The sequence below is a fragment of the Rhinichthys klamathensis genome, unplaced genomic scaffold, assembly GCF_029890125.1.
Source record: "Rhinichthys klamathensis goyatoka isolate OS25496 unplaced genomic scaffold, OSU_Roscu_1.1 h1tg000059l_1, whole genome shotgun sequence".
NCBI lineage: Eukaryota > Metazoa > Chordata > Actinopteri > Cypriniformes > Leuciscidae > Rhinichthys > Rhinichthys klamathensis.
The window spans coordinates 3,538,498-3,557,314 of NW_026606604.1; the positions used below are offsets into that span (position 1 = coordinate 3,538,498).

General features: G+C 37.9%; 1 long non-coding RNA gene across 1 annotated transcript in view; it reads right to left on the reverse strand.

The window, feature by feature from the left end:
* Window positions 1-2,281: 2,281 nt before the first annotated feature.
* Window positions 2,282-18,817, reverse strand: part of LOC130083908 (uncharacterized) — a 70,401-nt gene continuing 53,865 nt past the window's right edge. Inside the window, exon 2 of the long non-coding RNA XR_008806880.1 lies at window positions 2,282-2,439. This is a non-coding gene — a long non-coding RNA (uncharacterized LOC130083908). The remainder of the gene's footprint in view (window positions 2,440-18,817) is intronic.

An 18,817-nucleotide genomic window follows, 5' to 3' on the forward strand; every position in this document is an offset into this window, starting at 1 on the left:
AATAAATATAAAATAATATTCTTTAGCCTTTCACAGACACCATAATGAATCATGTAATCATAAACAGATCAATAGAACAGTCAAATATAGAAATATGACAATCCATGAATTTCAAACTTTATTATAATAATTATAAATGCATGTAGTTATGCATTTCAAACGCTATTATATTAATTATAAATGCAGGTAGTTTTGCATTTCAAACTTTAAATCTGGAAAGTCTTAGTAATTTTAGTACTTAAACATTTATTTTAGTTCATTTCTAATTCAAGTTTAAGTTTTCTTATATTTATTTTTTATTCATTTTCAAATTTTAATTGTTTTTGTTGTAGCTTTAGTTAACAAATATTTCAATTTTCAATAAACAAAATAAAATGAAAATATCAAACTTTCATCTATAAATGCCATTACGTATATTATGGATTTATTTCCATCTGGAAAGCAAGGAAATAAGTTATATATCTCTCAAAAAAATAAAAAATAAATTCCGGATACAAAATATGCAAATAACGAATAATTCATTCATAAAGTTAGCATCCAATCATTTTCTATTCACAAATTACTTTTCTCCTGCAAATTCACAGTTCAGTTGAATCATTTATTATGACCGTATGAAAGTCTATCTCTCTGAGCCAGTAAGACTGTACAGTTCTACAACATTACCACATTCATTACAGTTTCAGCACAGCCAATCTGCAGTATATATCTCTGAAAGTAGTTTTGAACTGAAACTTCTCCCTCAGTGGGAATCAAGAGTTTTGGAGGATATACTATTTTCCTGAAACACTCAACAGAGGATAAGTTTTTCTGCTATGGCAGAGGCGTTGAACTGGATGGGGTGGGCATCTCTCACACCAGACCGTGCCGCTCTTCCTTGCCCGGGCTCTCTAAGTTGCATGGAAAACCCGGTTTATATTCCCACAGATGTCTAACAAGCTGTGGATATGGTACAGGATTATAGACAGGGCTAGATCAATAGCCTGCTGTCTCTGAGGCATCAATATAGATTATGAATCACAGCTAGGAAGTAGTGGGTGATGGCTGTTGCTGCCAGCTCCGAGGAGCTGTGTGTGTGTGTGTGTGTGTGTGTGTGTGTGTGTGTGTGTGTGTGTGTGTGTGTGTGTGTGTGTGTGTGTGTGTGTGTGTGTGTGTGTGTGTGTGTGTGTGTGTGTGTGTGTGTGTGTGTGTGTGTGTGTGTGTGTGTGTGTGTTTGTGTGTGTGTGTGTGTGTGCAAGCGAGAGTGAGTGAGTGAGTGATTTAGTCTGCTTTAATAGACTCTTTGTTTGGGCAAACACACCAGGCAGTGATCACCACCATCTGCCAGCTTTTTGCATAATGACACTAACATGCACTGATTCTTAATGATAGAGCGAGGACCCGGGGCCAGGACAAATGCAATAGTCAATTATGCTTCATCCTCCCTCTCGTGCTTATTCTTTCTCTGGCTTTATTTCTCCTTCAACTGTCGCTGCGCTATTATAACATTCACAAGGCTCACAAGGACTTGTGTATGATTCAATACTGTTTGACTTCCCCAAATCAATGGCCCGCATAAAGATCCGTCTCAACACGTCTGACATGGGCTGTGTTTAATCGTACCAAATCTCAATCGGGGACATGAGCATCGCACTTCACCCAAAATCCATAACCTTGATGAGTTCGCCCTGAGCGGGAGCTTTACATATCCAACATATTGAAGGGTCTTGATCTGCTTTCCATTAATATTGGCATGTGTCTACATCCCAAAGAGCCATCTATCACAAAAGGAGAGTATGCGGTTACTTAAACACAAACTAAACATGACATCTTCCTCACCCAGAGCTGCCCAGCACCCGCCTATAGCGTAGTGCCCCCTGGCTTGTTATCTCAAAGATTGCTATTGAATACCTGTCAAAGGTTATGGTGCCCGAGGTTGCCCTGCCATGAGAAAAAAGGTGCAATGGGGTCACTGAAATTAGCCCCGCAATATCAAGCATGTTGTGTGTGCCTCGTGAAAATTAGCCTTGCCAAGTGAGTAAATAAGGTATTACAATCCATCTAAGGCCTAGGTCTTCAACCCTGCTCCTGGGGACCCACTGTCCTGCAGAGTTTAGCTACAACACTCCTGAAATCAAACACACCTGATCGCTTGAAAAGTCACAGTCCAGGTGAGCTGAAGCAGGATGGAAATAAACTTTGCAGGACAGTGGGTCCCCAGGAGCAGGGTTGAAGACCTATTCTTCGTCCGAAAGATGGACGTACTACTGCCAGTGCCAGCATTATTTTATTGTCATGTGACCTACCAGTGTCAGTTGCGTCCCTTCAGTTACATTCATGAATCATCTCCAGTGGCCTCATGGGAGGGTAAAGTGTCCATTGCACTTCAGAATCATGGTGGAAGTATAGGTCGTCCGGGGACTTTTCGCCTACTATATGGTAGGGAAGTATTCGATTTCTTGCCTGTAAAAAAAAATTTCTGCCTTAAATTTAAATGCAATCAACTTGGAAGTTTAAGTCATTTAAACTTAAATTACATTTAACTGACTTTTAAAAAATTGTTGAATCTTGTATAACAAAGTTGAAAATTGCTGAACTTATTTTAATGAGTTAAAGTAATGCAAAAACACATGTTGTCATAACTTACTGATCATATCATTTTTTACAGTGACGAGTTGATCTGATCACAAGATCTGGTTATTATGTGCATCTCAAATGTATCTCATAACCACTTGTGATTGGATTTCATTAGCACATTATCAATATGGATTGATTTTTCTCCACACAAAAAAAGGGCACAAAAAATGTTTGGTTGAACAATCTTTCTTTTTTTTTTTGAACAGATTTCACAAAAGGCAAAGATTAGCCAATATGATGCTTCCAGTTTTTTTGAAAAAATGGCAGCCATAGAAACACGTATACTTTAAGAAAAATAATGCAATTTCTTGGCCAGTAAAAAACTTCTATTACCAATAAATGTTGGCAAGGGTGGAAAAGAGTTAATTTTGGACCAAATTTAGTTACAAATGAATGGAAGTCTTTGATGAACCAAACATCTGAAAAAACGGTGAAAAAAACACTACTTTTAAAGATTAAAATGTTCGTTGACAATAAAAAACTGCACCTTAAAACATCAAATCGCATTAAACATGAATTGTGTCTCTCCTCTGACAGATACGGACTGAAAGCCGTTACACCAAAAAAAGACCAGCAAGTAATTGGAAAGAGTCTTTCTGAGAACGGCTTATCATGACTTCTATTGCTTTTAATTCCTGGACATTATAGGATGAAAATGCCTGAATTTATTGTACCCTTTTGCCTCTCTCTCTTCCTTTTTGGGTTCTTTTTTTCTGAGAGGCTCTGGTGCTGTCAAGGTCGGAAGGAACACAGGACGCTGGAAATGATTAATCTGTCAATCTACATCAAAGCTTCCCGCTGCGTTCCCTCCCAATTGCCTCCCCAGCTCAGCGTGCGGAATGATAGGCTCTGCATTCTACTCTTCCAGCTCCAGCGTTCCCACTACAGCAGCCAGTAATATGATGACAAGCTAAAACGTAGCACATAAAATTACTTGTTGGAGCCTATTTTACATCTCTACCCCAGACTGTGCTTCCCTCTCTTATGTCCCAATGGCGGGCCATTTCACCATAAATACAATGATTACTGCTATTTTCAAAGCAGGTTCAAATCAGACACAAAAAAAACCACAATGCCATCTTTACCCGCCTCCTTGTCACAGAACACCGAGAAACAATAAACAATGCACTAACGTCCACGCAAAGGGCAAGTATCTCATGAATCAGATGTAAAATGTGCTATATTTTGAATCCGAGATACGCTTTTTCCAATGTGGTAAACAACAGGAGTGAATAAACAAAAAACAATTTCAATGGCATAATCAGCAGACATCGCCCTAGCACAGAATCCAAATACCATCTGACGTAACATTAAATCAGGACACATGCACTAAGCAGGTCAAAAATAACAGCTAAATAACTTTAAGGGGCACCGGGGCTATTTGTCACATGGGCAAGTTGTCACAAAGACTAATTCAGTAACTACAAAGGTTTTGAGTAAAAAACTGTGTTCTTATAACAAGAGAATTTGTATAAACGTTACATTTATATTGGGCAGGTCACATGTTTATTGATTAGTTACATATTCTGTTGGCCAAAACAATAGGTTTTTGGCACATCACTCAAAAAAAAAATGTTTAAATTTAAGATGTATTTGAATTGCTGATAAAAACTATCCTTAGAATCAGCATAAATTAGTTAAAAGGTATGAGCATGGTTAGAATATGGCTTTATGACAAATCACATTAAACGTATTAGTTAATGTTAAAACTGGGTAATGCAAATTAATCTTATAAGCAATTCAAATACATACATCTTAAATTTATATTTTATGTATATTTATATGCCCATGTAAAAAATAGTTATCTTAAGAAATGTGCTATATAAATAAACTTGCCTGGCCTTACCTTAAATTTAGGCCTAAATATTTTGAGAGCAGAGTTTTTTTACGGTTTACATTTTGCTTTAAAACATATCATAGGCTGTTTAATGGCAGGTTCCCAATTCCCATTGTGACAACTTAGCCAATTTAGAGTGACAAAATCCCCCCCTAATGTCATGTAACCAGGCTGTTGACTAATGGCATAAGGTCTATGCCACACTGAGAAAGTACTTGCCAAATTTCTGTGCAATGTGCATCAGATGGTATGCATCAAGAGACAACGGGCAAAACTCTTTCTTCTAATTGGTATATGGCAAGGCATACTTGTCAATTTTTCGTTCCTTGCAATTAGTACCAGCCTGTTGTGACTCAAGAGGAAAGACTGGTGTTTTTCAAAGTGCAACCAGAGCATTAAGGTGCACTTAAGAACAACACTGTGTCTTCATGTAGGTTTAATCAGAAAAAAGCACTCTTCCACATGCACTCGACTCTTTGAGCGATAACCAAACCACATTATCCACAAAGCCAGCGAATGCTAATTGCGGACGGCCAGTGTAGTTTATTAAAAGTTTAGAAATCAGTCCAAGATGCGCACAAATCCATTCGATTTTTATTAGTGCCTTAAAAGAGTTATGCGATTCTCCGGGATCCAGTCCGCGTCAATCAGCCATGGTAAATTGGATTCTTGAATAGGGAAATCCCAGGGGGAGGGTTGATGCTATCTGGATCAGACGCAGTGTTGATTTTTTCCTAACCCTTCACTGCTCGCTGCTCCTGTGCTCTCCAGGTTCTGTTCTCACTTTAGTACCAACCAAACCATAATACGTATTGATTAACTCATTATAGTGCATTATTCACTTGCTTTGGGCTTGGACTGTGCTTAAAGTCAGCACCTTAGGACCTGTCAGTTTGAGGTGGCCAAGGAGGGAGGTTTCTGGACACCTGCAAGGCAAGGAGGGGGGTAAACTGTGTAGGACAGAAGAGGTCCCATTTCCTGCACTTGTGTGAAATGGTGTCTTTTGCTGATTCACAGTAACTAGGAATTTACTGATGGACTACAAATCAAGACAGTTTTTTTCTGCATTAAAGGCTGCTAAAAATGTGTGTCTAAAACATTTGCAATAAAATAAAATATACACACATGGACATACATACATATACATATAAGTACTGGGCAACGATTAATTGCGATTAATTGCATCCAAAATAAAAGTTTGTTTACATGTGTGTGTACTGTGTATAATTATTTTGTATATATATATATATATATATATATATATATATATATATATATATATATATATATAAATAAATACACACACATACATCTATACATTTAAGAAATATTTGCATGTATATACTGTATATATATTTATATCATATATATTATATATAAATAACACATTTTTCTTAAATATATAAATCCATGTGTGCGTATTTATATACACAAAATAATTAATGCAAAATTATTCATGCAAATTTACGCAAAATAACATGCATGTATATATTTAAGAAATATTTGCATCTATATACTGTATATATATATTTATATATATATTATATAAATATTTTCTTTATAATTAACACATTTTTCTTAAATGTATACATGCATGTGTGTGTATTTATATATACAAAATAATTATACACAGTACACACACATATATTATGTAAACAAACCTTTATTTTGGATGTGATTAATCGTTGCCCATGCAGCACTTGTATGTATACACACATACAATATATAATACACTATATAATATACTGTATAAGAAATACATAGTTAAACCTTTGCATACAAAAAACTATTCACTGAATTCTAAATCCAGCGAAGAATAAAAGAGGATGTACAAAAATGACTCATAATAAGGGTGTTTGTGTTTTCACAGAAAGCACATAATTGAGAGGAAGGTTTTGCTTTCAATAAAAAGATGTAATCTGAGGTCATGGCAGCAATTAGTTTGTATGTCAATGCTCCCATGATGCTCTGCACTGGTTTCAGCCTCCCCATTAGCGGTCTGCTTGCCAGCGAGCCAAAGCTCGTTGTGCAATATCGAGATAATCAGAGATCAGGCCGATAAATGAAGTTTGATTTCAGGGGACAAGGTCAGGCGCTGAATGGACACAGGTCAAAAAACTAGCATCAGGGTGAGCCATCTCCTTACAAGCGCCGCAGACCACGCCGCATGGATGGGTCGACCCCCTTTTAATTCACAAGTCATTTGCTTCATCTGCCGTGTGAAAGCGACACATTAGGGCACCGCAGTGGCCATTGTCCAGTCACGTGACCGCAGGAAAATTAGACCGGCATGTTTTTGTATATTTTCCGCCATGTCCGCGGCTTGCTTGATTGAGTGATTTCCGATACAGCGTCAGGGCGAATCACAATCACTTAATACGATCTTTGGGAAGTGGGGCTGAAGAGGACACAAGTATTAATATAAGACTGTGCAGAAACTGACACTCTGTCCCTAAGCCCTGAGGCAATATTACTTGCGACCCCCCTCCCTCCTTCCTTGATAGAAGAAATGCTGTCTCTATAGCAATTACCTAAGTCTTTTATCAGTCATTTCAAAGGAAGAAAATTAGGGCAATTGTGTCAGGACAGTCATATGGGCAGAAATTGCACACTTATTCGGACCACTTATGTCTGTGACTTTGTTCCTGGATGATGGGGGCTATTGTTCGCTGCCATGTCTTTGAAAGCTTGATTGGGTTTGAGCAGATGTACTGTACCAGAAAGGGACAGCTTTTGTTTCCTCGGCTACTGCTTTTTATTTTAGTTCTAGTTGAATATAAATTACAGCTCTGTCTCTGTTTACACAGAGAGCCTTTTAAAGACATCATACTCCTTATTTCACCGGCCGTAACCAAATATGACGGTAAAAAAAAAAAAAAAAAATCATAACACGACTGATTAAAATATCTGTTTTTATCACATTTATGCGTTTTAGCTCATTTTTTGAGACGGCGGAAAAAAACGGCACTTGAACCGTGGCTTAAATTTAAGTAATTGAAGAGCATGCATTAATTACCAGAGCAGAACATTTTACTACTTACAGGGAACTGACACTGCATATTGACTGAAATTACAAGGGGGGGGTGGGAGTTAAAAATCAGTAAAATTAAAATGAGCAGGATTTATGGTCAAAATCATGTAATTAGAAAAGAGGAAGATAATTGCTCGCAGGACCTAATCCAGCGCCCCGAGTATTGTAAGGGAAAAGCCCCGATGATTTCCTTGCACGAGACGATAAGTCTAACTTAGCTTAAATGCTAGCAATGTACAGCCAGGGACCTGCGAGCCTAATCTATCCCCAGTTCACTGCCCATGCCCTGTTCTCTGTCTGTCTTAGCATATTGATTTCCAAGCTGTCTTATTGGTTCCTAACATAATTATACTAGGAGTAGGTCTCTTAGTGCAGCTAATACATTTACACCATGGCATCTAGGGAAGCTTATAGTCATGTCATTTATTCAGGCAGAGGATTGTGGCTGCTAAAAGGCTGCTGTAAGCAGTGAATTTGAGGATTTTCTGAAATGAGAGAGAGAATTAAGTTGCAGCCCACAAGAAATGCCCAAATCAATACGCTCTCATCAAAAAAAAAAGGCCTCATAACCTATAACCATGAAGATGAACTGCTTTATCTATGGACTGCTATGTGTGTTATATCACAAAAAAAGAATAATCAAATGTGAAAAAAGCCTTAAAGTTAATGTGACGTGTAATTCGCAACCACATTACGTATGTAAAATAGACATATTTCCAATTGAAAAAGGAAAAATCAAAAAGAAAAAAGGAGCAGGACCTTACATACCAAGTACAATGTGAATCTACTTAAACAATGGCTGCTTAAACAAAAATAAGTTAATGTTTCCAGACATCCCACCTCTTCTGGAAGGTCCAGGAGTCTCCCACACAAAGCGACGCCCAGACACCTGTGAATTACAGTATATACAATATCCCGGAAACTGAGCGAGTGAGAAAGCCTGTTTCCACCTGGTATTAAGATGCGTTTTCAGTGAACCGATCCCAAGTGGTCAGCCAACAGGTATTACCGTTACACCTGGTATCATCACACGTTTCAAATGCGTCTTCTGTGACCACTTGCATTTGGGTTTTGTGGAGACCCTCGGCTCTTTTTTCGTCACACTCAACTACAGCGCATCACTCTCTCTCCTCTCCCATCATGAGTGGACACGCCCCCTACCGCTGATTGGCTACAAGTTTGCTGTGGTGCTTGGTCCGATCCACTTTTCTTTTTTTTTATCCCTTTCTGCACCTTTAAAGTTAACTACACATTGCCATGTAAACAACTAGTCAGTAACTACTATGATTATTTTAATTCACTAAAAAGAACCGACTCACTTGAGACCTTCATTCGGGAATCGGGCTGCACTGGTCACGCATGTTTTTGACTCACTATTAAGGACCGTTTTATAAGAGTAAGGGGCCATTCAAATAGAATACATTTTGTGTAAATAAATAAATAAATAAAAATTGCAAGACAGGACAGAGGAATGAAAAAAAGGTCTCAATATATAATTTAAAAGTTGAACTTGACTAGAGCGCTGCATTTTTTGGAGAGCCTTCTCCTGTGAGGGGTTGTAAAAGACGCAAGACAAGAGTGCAACGGTCAAAGACATCTGTGTAGTGTATGCTTACAAATATAACGGAAAAGCAGTGCAGAGGAATACAAACACGTTCTGTGTAAATGACCCCTAATTCGTTCGTAAATTGGACTACATGAAGACTGCTGTCTGCTTCACGCTGTAGATTAGCGGCGTTGCGGTGCTGCTATGTAGTAGCTCACTTGGAAAACTATGTGGTACGGTGTTCCGAATAAATGTGCGAGAACTGTTAACAGAACCGAATGTCATAAACTAAACAATAAGAAGCTATTTTGCTATTGGTTCACATCATCATAAAAGAACAGATGTTTCAGAGGGGCAAGTTATTACTTTTATTTTAATGAGATTATAAAGTTCTTTGGAATAACACACAGTGATAAATCGTTCACAATAAGACCAGGAGCGTGCAAGTAAGTAAATGGGGTCAATTTTGATTTAATGTTGACTAGAGATGCACCAATGTATTGGCCAATAATCGGAATCGGCCAAATAAAAAGCTATTATTTTCACTATCGGCCATCGGCCGATTGTTTAAAAACAGCCGATGATCAGGGCCGATTATATCCTGTCAATCAAAAGGGTGCAGAAAAACGTGTCCGACTGCAACTCACACTCTCGTGTTCAACTTAGGGCAAGTTAAAGCGTCAATAACGCATTAACAGCTAAAAACAGCTACATAAATGGAGGCTCTTTGACCCTATGAATCACCCGTAGATCAAGCCAGGGTTGCCAGGTCTGCAATTTTTCCCAATACTAAACATTATTTGTAGCGCGCCTCTCATCCAATAATCGCAAATAGCTCTGCGCTTTGTTGAATTCTAAAAAGAAACAAGTGTCATCTTCCAAATTCTGTCCCTTTTATTACGAAATTGAAACAATAAATGGCGTTTTGACGCTCTTAAATGTGAAGTGACAGATCGCTGTAGAGCCTCAGTTCAGGCGGCAGCGCAGGGCCCGAGCCTTTTCTTCCACTTTAATACAAATTATATTAAAAAAAACATGCATGAATATTAGAAGGCATGTTGAAAGATACAGTACAACTAACCAAAATCCGTATCATGTCCCATGTAAACTCTCAACCTTCACAAACTGTGGAAAGATGTCAATAAAACAGCTTGTAAACAACGTCACTTAACATTGCACTTACCTCATCCACTTAGTCATCCGTTTATTAGTTAGCTATTAAAAAAAAACACTAGCTTATTTACTGTTAATTATATATGTATGTTTGAATAAATTTGCCATGAAGACAAGTGCTTATGAAAACTACCCTATATGTGCAACTGAGTTGTATACAAACATTTCATTTTTATTTGGGTGTAATTATTATATCTGAAAATAAATAGCAGTTTAATATAATACCTCTGTTGTTAATTGCAACCAATATTATAGTGTACCAAATGAGATTTTTTTTTCCCATAAGAAAAACCAAACTATTGGTATCGGCCGATTTCACTCTTAATAATCGACTATCGGTATCAGCTGAGAAATGTAATATCGGTGCATCTCTAATGTTGACTTTAAAATCTACTAAGATACAACAGCTACTAGTAGCAGTGAATGGGCTCATATGCTTAGCACAAGATTTACTGTACAGAAGAGACAGTGAGAAGCAAGGCTAATGCCAGAAACAGCTCCCTTGTGCCTCGTACTGCAAAATTAGCAGTTTAATGATATGATCACTCAACAAGCGACCCTGACTGCTTTCCCTTGCATATGCACATCCTGTCAATGGCAGATCATGTTCGCCTGCATCTTACGGCAGAGGGAAATACAGCAGAAAATAGGGTCATTGTCTATTTATTCTTCTCCTCCTAATTGTTGTCAGAGTCTGACCTGAAATTCAGAGACAGTATTTTTCAAAGTCAAGGCTGCAGATGCGCTCGGCCATTTATCACGGTTTGTTCCTTATCCTTAGAGCAGCACGGGCGTGCGAAGGTCTGTTTCTTCTTTAATTCCCAAGATTTTGTTGTTAATGGAGGAAGCTGCCTCATAAATTAAGGAAGCACTCAATTACGGAGCTTGACAGAGGTAGATCAGAGGGCAGCCATTGGTCAACCCTGGCAGGTGAGGCCAAACACCCACAACACAAGATTTATATGAATTAACAGGCATTACCTGAATTGCATTATATTGACCAGCGCCACCAGAGCCCCTGAATGTGCCATGCAGCATATTCCCAAAATTCAAGATGGGCCCTCATCACGGCATATTATTCTCAGAAAAGATATTAAAAAAAACTATCCTTCCTCCCCGACGATACATTTTTCATTTCATCAACAAAGCAGACCCACTGACAATTCATAGCTTTTGCCAGCATCATTTAAAGCTGGGGCTGTCACTTGAATGTCTCATTTCTATTTTATTCATTTCTTCATAGGGATGGCAAGCGCAAGACGCTCTATTCTTTCCCCGGGGGAGAGAGGACAGGCTGAGGGGGGTGTGTTTCTAAGGCTGAGACCCTTTCACACACACAAGCCACCGGCCATCAGATCACACCACAATCAGGCATTCCTCCACCTTGTCAGAACTGGAGGATCAGCCGGCCGCTGGGGCTCACTGGGTGAAAAGAAAAAGAAAGCCGAGCATTTACATTTCAGCTACCAGCGGATGAACCTTATGAATCCATCTGAGGTCACATGTCGAATGCGTCAAAGCGCGTGAAGAATAGAGGCTCGATGATAAATCTAATAAAGAAGCTTTGAGTATTAGGAAAAACAGCGTAGCTGAACAAAACCACATTTGCGTTTGAGAGGAGCCACTTATCAAAGATGATCCAAGCTTGTGGCAATCTTGAAAGCATGTACATCTTTTGTTATGAAATTGCATTGCTCGATAGCGTTTTTTTTGTTGTTTTTTTTCATGCACCTTTTTTTTTCCGTACAAGGTAAGGTATTAATTCACGCTAGACACATTTTGCAAATGACTTTCCTTTAAATCATGTCTAAAAGCCCTGGAAAAACTAATGATTTTTATTAGATTACTATTCTTAAGGATGCATTAGACAAATAGCAGGAAGTTACACTCTGCAGCCCTGGTAATGCAATAAAGTTCCAATTATAACACTTACGTACAATAAGTGGGCTTCTTTTTGCAGCGCTGCACACAAATCATCATTATATTTCTAATGCTATCTGGATGTGAAAGCTTCAGACACGTAATACGTTTTTCCGCCGCCTAAAAAAAACAGGGTAATCGCCCCAAAACTGTCAGGCAGCATTTGTTCGGATATGACGGCATCAATCATACTCTACGGGACACCCTGAAGGTCGGAGGTTAGAGGAATATCAGCTACCCTTGTTCGGTTTTGCCTTTTTATTAGCCTCATCCCATGTGTTCCCTCTCAGTCCCTAGTTTAGCACTCGACGGTGTATTTACAGGGGGTGCCAGGATTAGCCGTTAGCTCATAAACGAGAGCCTGTTCTTTGGCTGTAGGCAAGGATCTGCCTGCTAGGCAACACGGATGACCTCGGCGGCCAGCTGGTCGTCGTTTCCAAACGCAACCGTGTGGCGCAAGGCGGCAGAACATCACACGATCCCGGCCGCCCGGGCTTTACCGCAGTTAAAGGGTACCGTTTGGCTTCTCCTCCGCTCCGCCCCTTTGGCAACAGAGGTAGGACCATGTGACTCTCTGTAGGGAGAGAGGACCAAAGCTAATGAAAGTAAACATGCAGAAACTCAACAGTAGGCTTTCCTTTCAAATGAAGTTTTTTTCAAAAAGTGAAAAACATGTTATTCAGAGAGAGTCAACCTGCAGGGACTGGCTGAGAGACACAAAGGCTGGAGAATGATTGAAAACATCAAACGGCAGTGTTTTCCATCCCGCTGGTGTGGCCTCTGAGATTGCCTTAGCTGGAGATGTTCATTGGTGTCAAAGGATTCCACATTGAACTATAATGATATTCAAGTATCCTTCTCTTTTTTCCTTTCAAGAAATATATCATTCACACAACATTATCATTCCACTAAGAAACACATTGAGAATTTATTTATTTCCTTTCTTCATGGGTTTAATAAGCCTTCAGGGGGACTTCCGACGGAAGGAATCAGTTTTCCGGGAACGTGATGATATACGCTACACATTTCACATAAAAGGTTGGCGGGGTTTAGCACGGCATTTGACCAAAGGTCAAACAGAAACAAAGCATGGAGGGTGGTCAGCTGGACGAGACTGCGAAAGCTTGCCAGGCTCACAGCTCACATCTAAAATAGGATCTAACATCTCTGCCATTTGCAACTATGCTCCTGCAAATAATTATTTATTTATTTTTAAGTCTAATCAAATAAAGTATAGAGAAATCATCAATAAAAAATGGAATCTGGTTATTTCACAAGACCATGAAGGCACAGTCACAATGCACAAATATTCTTTCGAAATATCCGCTAATCAAAATGACATCTCACATTCACTACTAATAAATTCCCTGGAAAAATAATAAAGGCAATGTATAACTGTTGCCTTGGCTTTTGGCTTGCTTAGTTGGGGACATGTAATATTCAATAATATTATTGATCTGCCTTACTTAAGGTGGACGTTGACGCAATTTTCTTTTAGAAACAAACTTTGTTATATTGTTTTCATGTTATCACTGTGAAGCGCTTTCATACAATCTGTATTGTAAAAAGCACTATATAAATAAAGGTGACTTGACTTGACTTGAATGTATAATGACTGAAATATATATACCTGTGTCTGTGTGTCTTCATGGGGACTAAACATCAGTAATACAATAAGTTGTGGGGACATTTTTTGATCCACACGAGGAAAACAGTTTGTAGATCATACTAAATAATGTTTTTTTGAAAATGTAAAAATGCAGAACGTTTTCTGTGATGGGTAGGTTTAGGATTAGGGATAGAATATACAGTTTGTACAGTATACAAATCATAATTTCTATGGAAAGTCATTATAAAACCCAATGTGTGAGTGTGCATGTAACCTACCGGTACTCTAAGTGTTGAACAATTACCTTTTTTGTGTGTTTTTGAATGCCCACCAAGGCTGCATTTATTTTATCAAAAATGTATTAAAAAAAGCAATATTATAAAATAGTTTTACATTTTAAAATACCTGCTTAAAAGTGGATGCATTTTAAAATGTAATTTATTCCTCTGATGACAAATCAGTGTCATATGATCCTTCAGAAATCAATCAGATACACTGATTTGGTGCTAAAGACACATTTCTTATTATTATCAATGTTGAAAACAGTTTTTGCTGTGTAACAATTTTTGTGGAAACTGTGATATACTACCATTCATAAGTTTAGGGCAAGTAAAAATTAAGAAATTAATACTTTTATTCAGCAAGGACACATTAAATTGATCACAAGTGACAGTAAATCGATTTATAATGTTAGAAAATATTTCCATTACAAATAAATGCAGTTCTTTTTTTACTTTTTTTTTTCACCAAAGAATCTTGTAAAAAAGGTTTCCACAAAAACAGTTAAGCAGCAAAAACAGTTTTCAACATTGATGATGATAATAATATAATTTCCCACAATGCATTCGCCTAAACCTTTTTGAATGACAGCCCTGAATGCATATTTGCTAACTCATGAATCTTTAAAGGATCTATAGATGAACTGCTCGATTTGCTCTGACGTTCAGTTATGTGTCCTTAGGTGAAGGCCTGGACTGGTCATGTTTCTCTTTACACTACCTTAAGGTGCTTAAATGCTAATACACTATTGCTATCATAATGACCTATGGGAGATAATGGAACTTGGCCCAGATATGTATGCCAGAGACACAATGGGACATGTTTTTTGACAGTTTTATAATTAAACTACAAAAAAACAGCTCCGTGCTTGACACAGAGATCAGCAAACACCACAAATTTTGAATGAGCTTTATCCAAATCTTGACTTTCTGTCTCGTGTCATATTTGAAGGGTTTTCATGCTATTTTGTTTCCTTTTTATGTGATGTTGAGGCTTTATATTGGGTGTTGTGTTTCTGTACACCTCAATATTCTCTAGGGAAATCAAAACAATTGGAAGGATGTTTGATATCATTGATCTTACTGGCTTTTTTTATGTCAGAGGCGGATCGTAAAACCTGTGCATTTAAAACGAGTAGAACAGACTAAAAGTAGCATGATGAAGGTCTGATGACTAATTTAGCAACCAAAAGAGTTGTTAGTTGTCACTGCAACAGCGAAACTGCCATTCATGTCAGACTTGCTTAGCAAGAGTGAATTATAGAATTAAGTGTTGAAATACAGATGAAATAAACTGATGAACATGAAATATATGAAACCTATATACCTATCCATCCGTGTGTGCGTGTGTGTGTGCGTGTGTGTAGTATCTATATGTCTGTCAAGCCTCAAACTTCAAATGTTCGAATAAGGCTTTGTCAAGCCAGCATTCAGTTTGGCTTGACAAACTTTGCTTTTCTAGTTAAAAACTCACATGAACTAATTTGAATTTGTAATTAATTTGAATTTTACTTCCTTAAATTCAAAGTTGAACTATAATTCGCTTTAAAAAGTGACTTTTTGTGCCATAGAACGCAAAAAGTTCTCAAACCACCAAAGCAGCTCTTTTCCATACAATAAATATACAAGGTGATCATTAGCAAGTGCAATTGCAAATTTCCTCAGTTATGTTAAACAAACCATTAGACTGAGACATCTTACACTTAAAGTGCAACTTTGCTGATTTTCAACCACTTTTTTTTGTTACAATGACAGTAGTTTATGTAAATTAACAATAATTAGGCCTACTCGTTATCTTGTGATCAGTTACATTTATCGGTCCCTTGTTCTCGTTGTAAATCCAAAGGTGATCGAGCTTTCTCTGTACTCGCCCCAAAGCTCTGGAACGGTCTACCCTTAAACATCAGGGCCTCTCCATCACTGGATGCTTTCAAATCCAGTTTAAAGACCTATTTTTACTCTCTCCAAGTGATGCCGTGTATGTATTTTTAATTAGCTGGTGTTCTACGTTATGCATGTATATACATTTTGAATGATTTTGATACTTGATTTTTTATCTTCATTTCTGTTGTTTTTTTCTCTACTCCTTTTCTCTTTATTATTTATTGTATTGTAAAGCACTTTGGATCAACTACGGTTGTGTTAAACTTGTGATCTATAAATAAAACTTGACTTGACTTCTGTGTTACCTGGATAAGAAATTCATATTTATATGTCAGCAAAACTTTTGACAGCTCCATGGCTTTCGTGACGTCCACGAACAGTCGGATCGAAAGAGGGTTATTAACAGAACAGTTACTGTAAGAGTAGTTTTATCACTGAAAATTGTATCATACTTTGTCTACTCTTTAAACAGCATAAATGGAACAATATAGCAACACCCTTCTTACCTGTATGCAACAGGTTTTTGAATCAGCTTTTCCCCTTCCGTTTGCCCTAAAACAGTGTTCGTTGTCATCCAGTTTGAAATGTTGACTACAAACACGAAGGTTTATCCTATTTTCTGTCGCGGCGTTCTCTCTGTATTTACAATTCTTTGCAGCCTCACTCCCACTCCCGCTCTTTGAATTCTTGCACCTGGGAACAATACAAGTCGACACCATTATGACTAAAAGTTTGCTAAGTATTTCCTACATAAGTAAGGTGGTATTTGACTCCGGTAAGCAGATCCATAGCAGACTAGTGGGAGTGGCCTTGGACTGCGACATGCACAGTGCATTATGGGTGTTGAAGTTATCCTACCTATTTGGCAAAAGGGAAGACAACAACAGCCTTTTATCTCAGTTTTCTATAGTCAGGTAGCCCCGATTTCAATAATACTTCATCTTTCTACTTTATAGCCAGCCATGTTTTATTGAAAGACAATTTTGCCAAAGGTGAAGAACCCCTTTAAATATCAAACTAATACGTTTAAGAAAACATTCCCTCTCCCTTATCTTATCAAGGGCACCATGTGATCCTCATTTTCTACATTCACCACCTATGTAGCATGGTAAATTTGTATCTAAATACATTTGAATTTGGACAGGCCTTCGGTCTCATTTCAGATGACATAGGCCACTCCCTCCTCATCACTCTTAGTTTGGCCTGTCTGAAACAACACTTTCTAGTTAAACACTATCTCCATTTAAACAGGCCCAGATGGTGGACTCAGGTCAGATATAGCTGGTGGTATATAGCAGTGGTGCAGCACTCGAGCAGGGGGGAGGGTGCATAGGTGAGCGAGAGAGGGGCGGGGTCTATTACAAAAGAGCCGTCTGGGTCAGACTCAAACCTGCATCAATGGAAAGCCAATTAGCTAACTCCATTCACATCCCAAGCAGGGCCAGACCGTTATCCTCTGAGCAAGGGTCTTCTGGACAGACCGTTTGTTTAAGAAGCTCCCCCTATTTCTTACTCGCCACAGGGGAATGACCTTCATTTAAATACAGCCCCCATTATGGACCCCAAAGGGAAGCCATAGCGATCCCCTGACAAAAATAGCATATGCCCACTGCAAGGCTGGTAGTCGTTAATGATGTATTTTGATAAATTATGGTTTTGATATGACTAAGTTTAAAATAAAGCATTTTAGAGTTACTAAGCATTTACTATGGGAGGAGGAAAGGTTTGCCACCGACAAGCTTCTCCACAAATGGACTCCCATTTATCAGGAACAAAGGACCCCAAAAGTGGCAGAGAGTAATGAGGGGAGAGAATCTCTTCCTTTGTGATAATATGGAGAAATTAATTAAAAATAAAGAATGGTGGCTCCTTCTTCGCTCGCAAAATCATTTATTACAATGGTAATTGCTCCTCCCTATTGCAGGTTAATTCTTTAAACAGTGTTCTACATCAAGATATTCTAATTCTCCTAATCTATAATTCATGATATACTTTGTACCAGGCAAAGCTGTTAAATATTTAGTGAATCATTGGCCCTAAACTTAAATCACCCTGCAGTAACCGCTTGTGTTTTTTAATGCATTTTTCATTTTTTCCATTTAGTTAAAGTGATACACTTGGTGGTAATTTCACAATCAGGGATTAACATAAAACAACTTAACACAATGAATTAATTAACAGACTTTGTGTGGAACTGCCCTACCACACAGCGTGAGCAGTAATTACCATTCTGCTTTATAAAGTTAAGCATGATGCATATTTTACGCTGATCTAATGGAACATTCATTTGGTATTCTTGTTGTACCTCTGTTTACTCCTCATGCTTAAATCTTCCACATTAATGCCGCAGGCCTGCAGAGCAGGAAATGTGATCAGCAAGGCCATGAGGCGTTTCATCACTTCCTGCCACTCCACTACAAGAACTCACCATCAAAACGAAGCAGAGTCATCCCTAATTTGCAGTACATTTTTATATGCTCGTCATAAATGACTCAATATTGCATAAAATATTAAAGAGTTTGCGGTTTTCAATATACAAATTTATATATATCTCAAAAGGTGGCTAGAAAGAATGATATTGTTTAAAAGAAAAATTAAACTGACTCCCAATCTCTAACTAAAATTACTAACTGTATGGTTCTTGATTTGATTGGTTTTTGATTTGATTGTTTTAATGCCTAAGTGTCCCTGTAATAAAAATGCACAAACATATTCATTTATTAATATGCTTGTGTAGTTACAAAGTGCAAAACAGCGTAACACGCATGATTTTATCCAGATAAAACTTGTTTTGGTACATGATGATAATGTACCAGTAATGATAAAAAACATTATAATGTAAAGCCTCAGTTAAATCAATGATGTAACTAACACACAGCGAGTTGTTTGTGTCTCTGAGTGATTCCACATTCATCTTCCTGTTTCT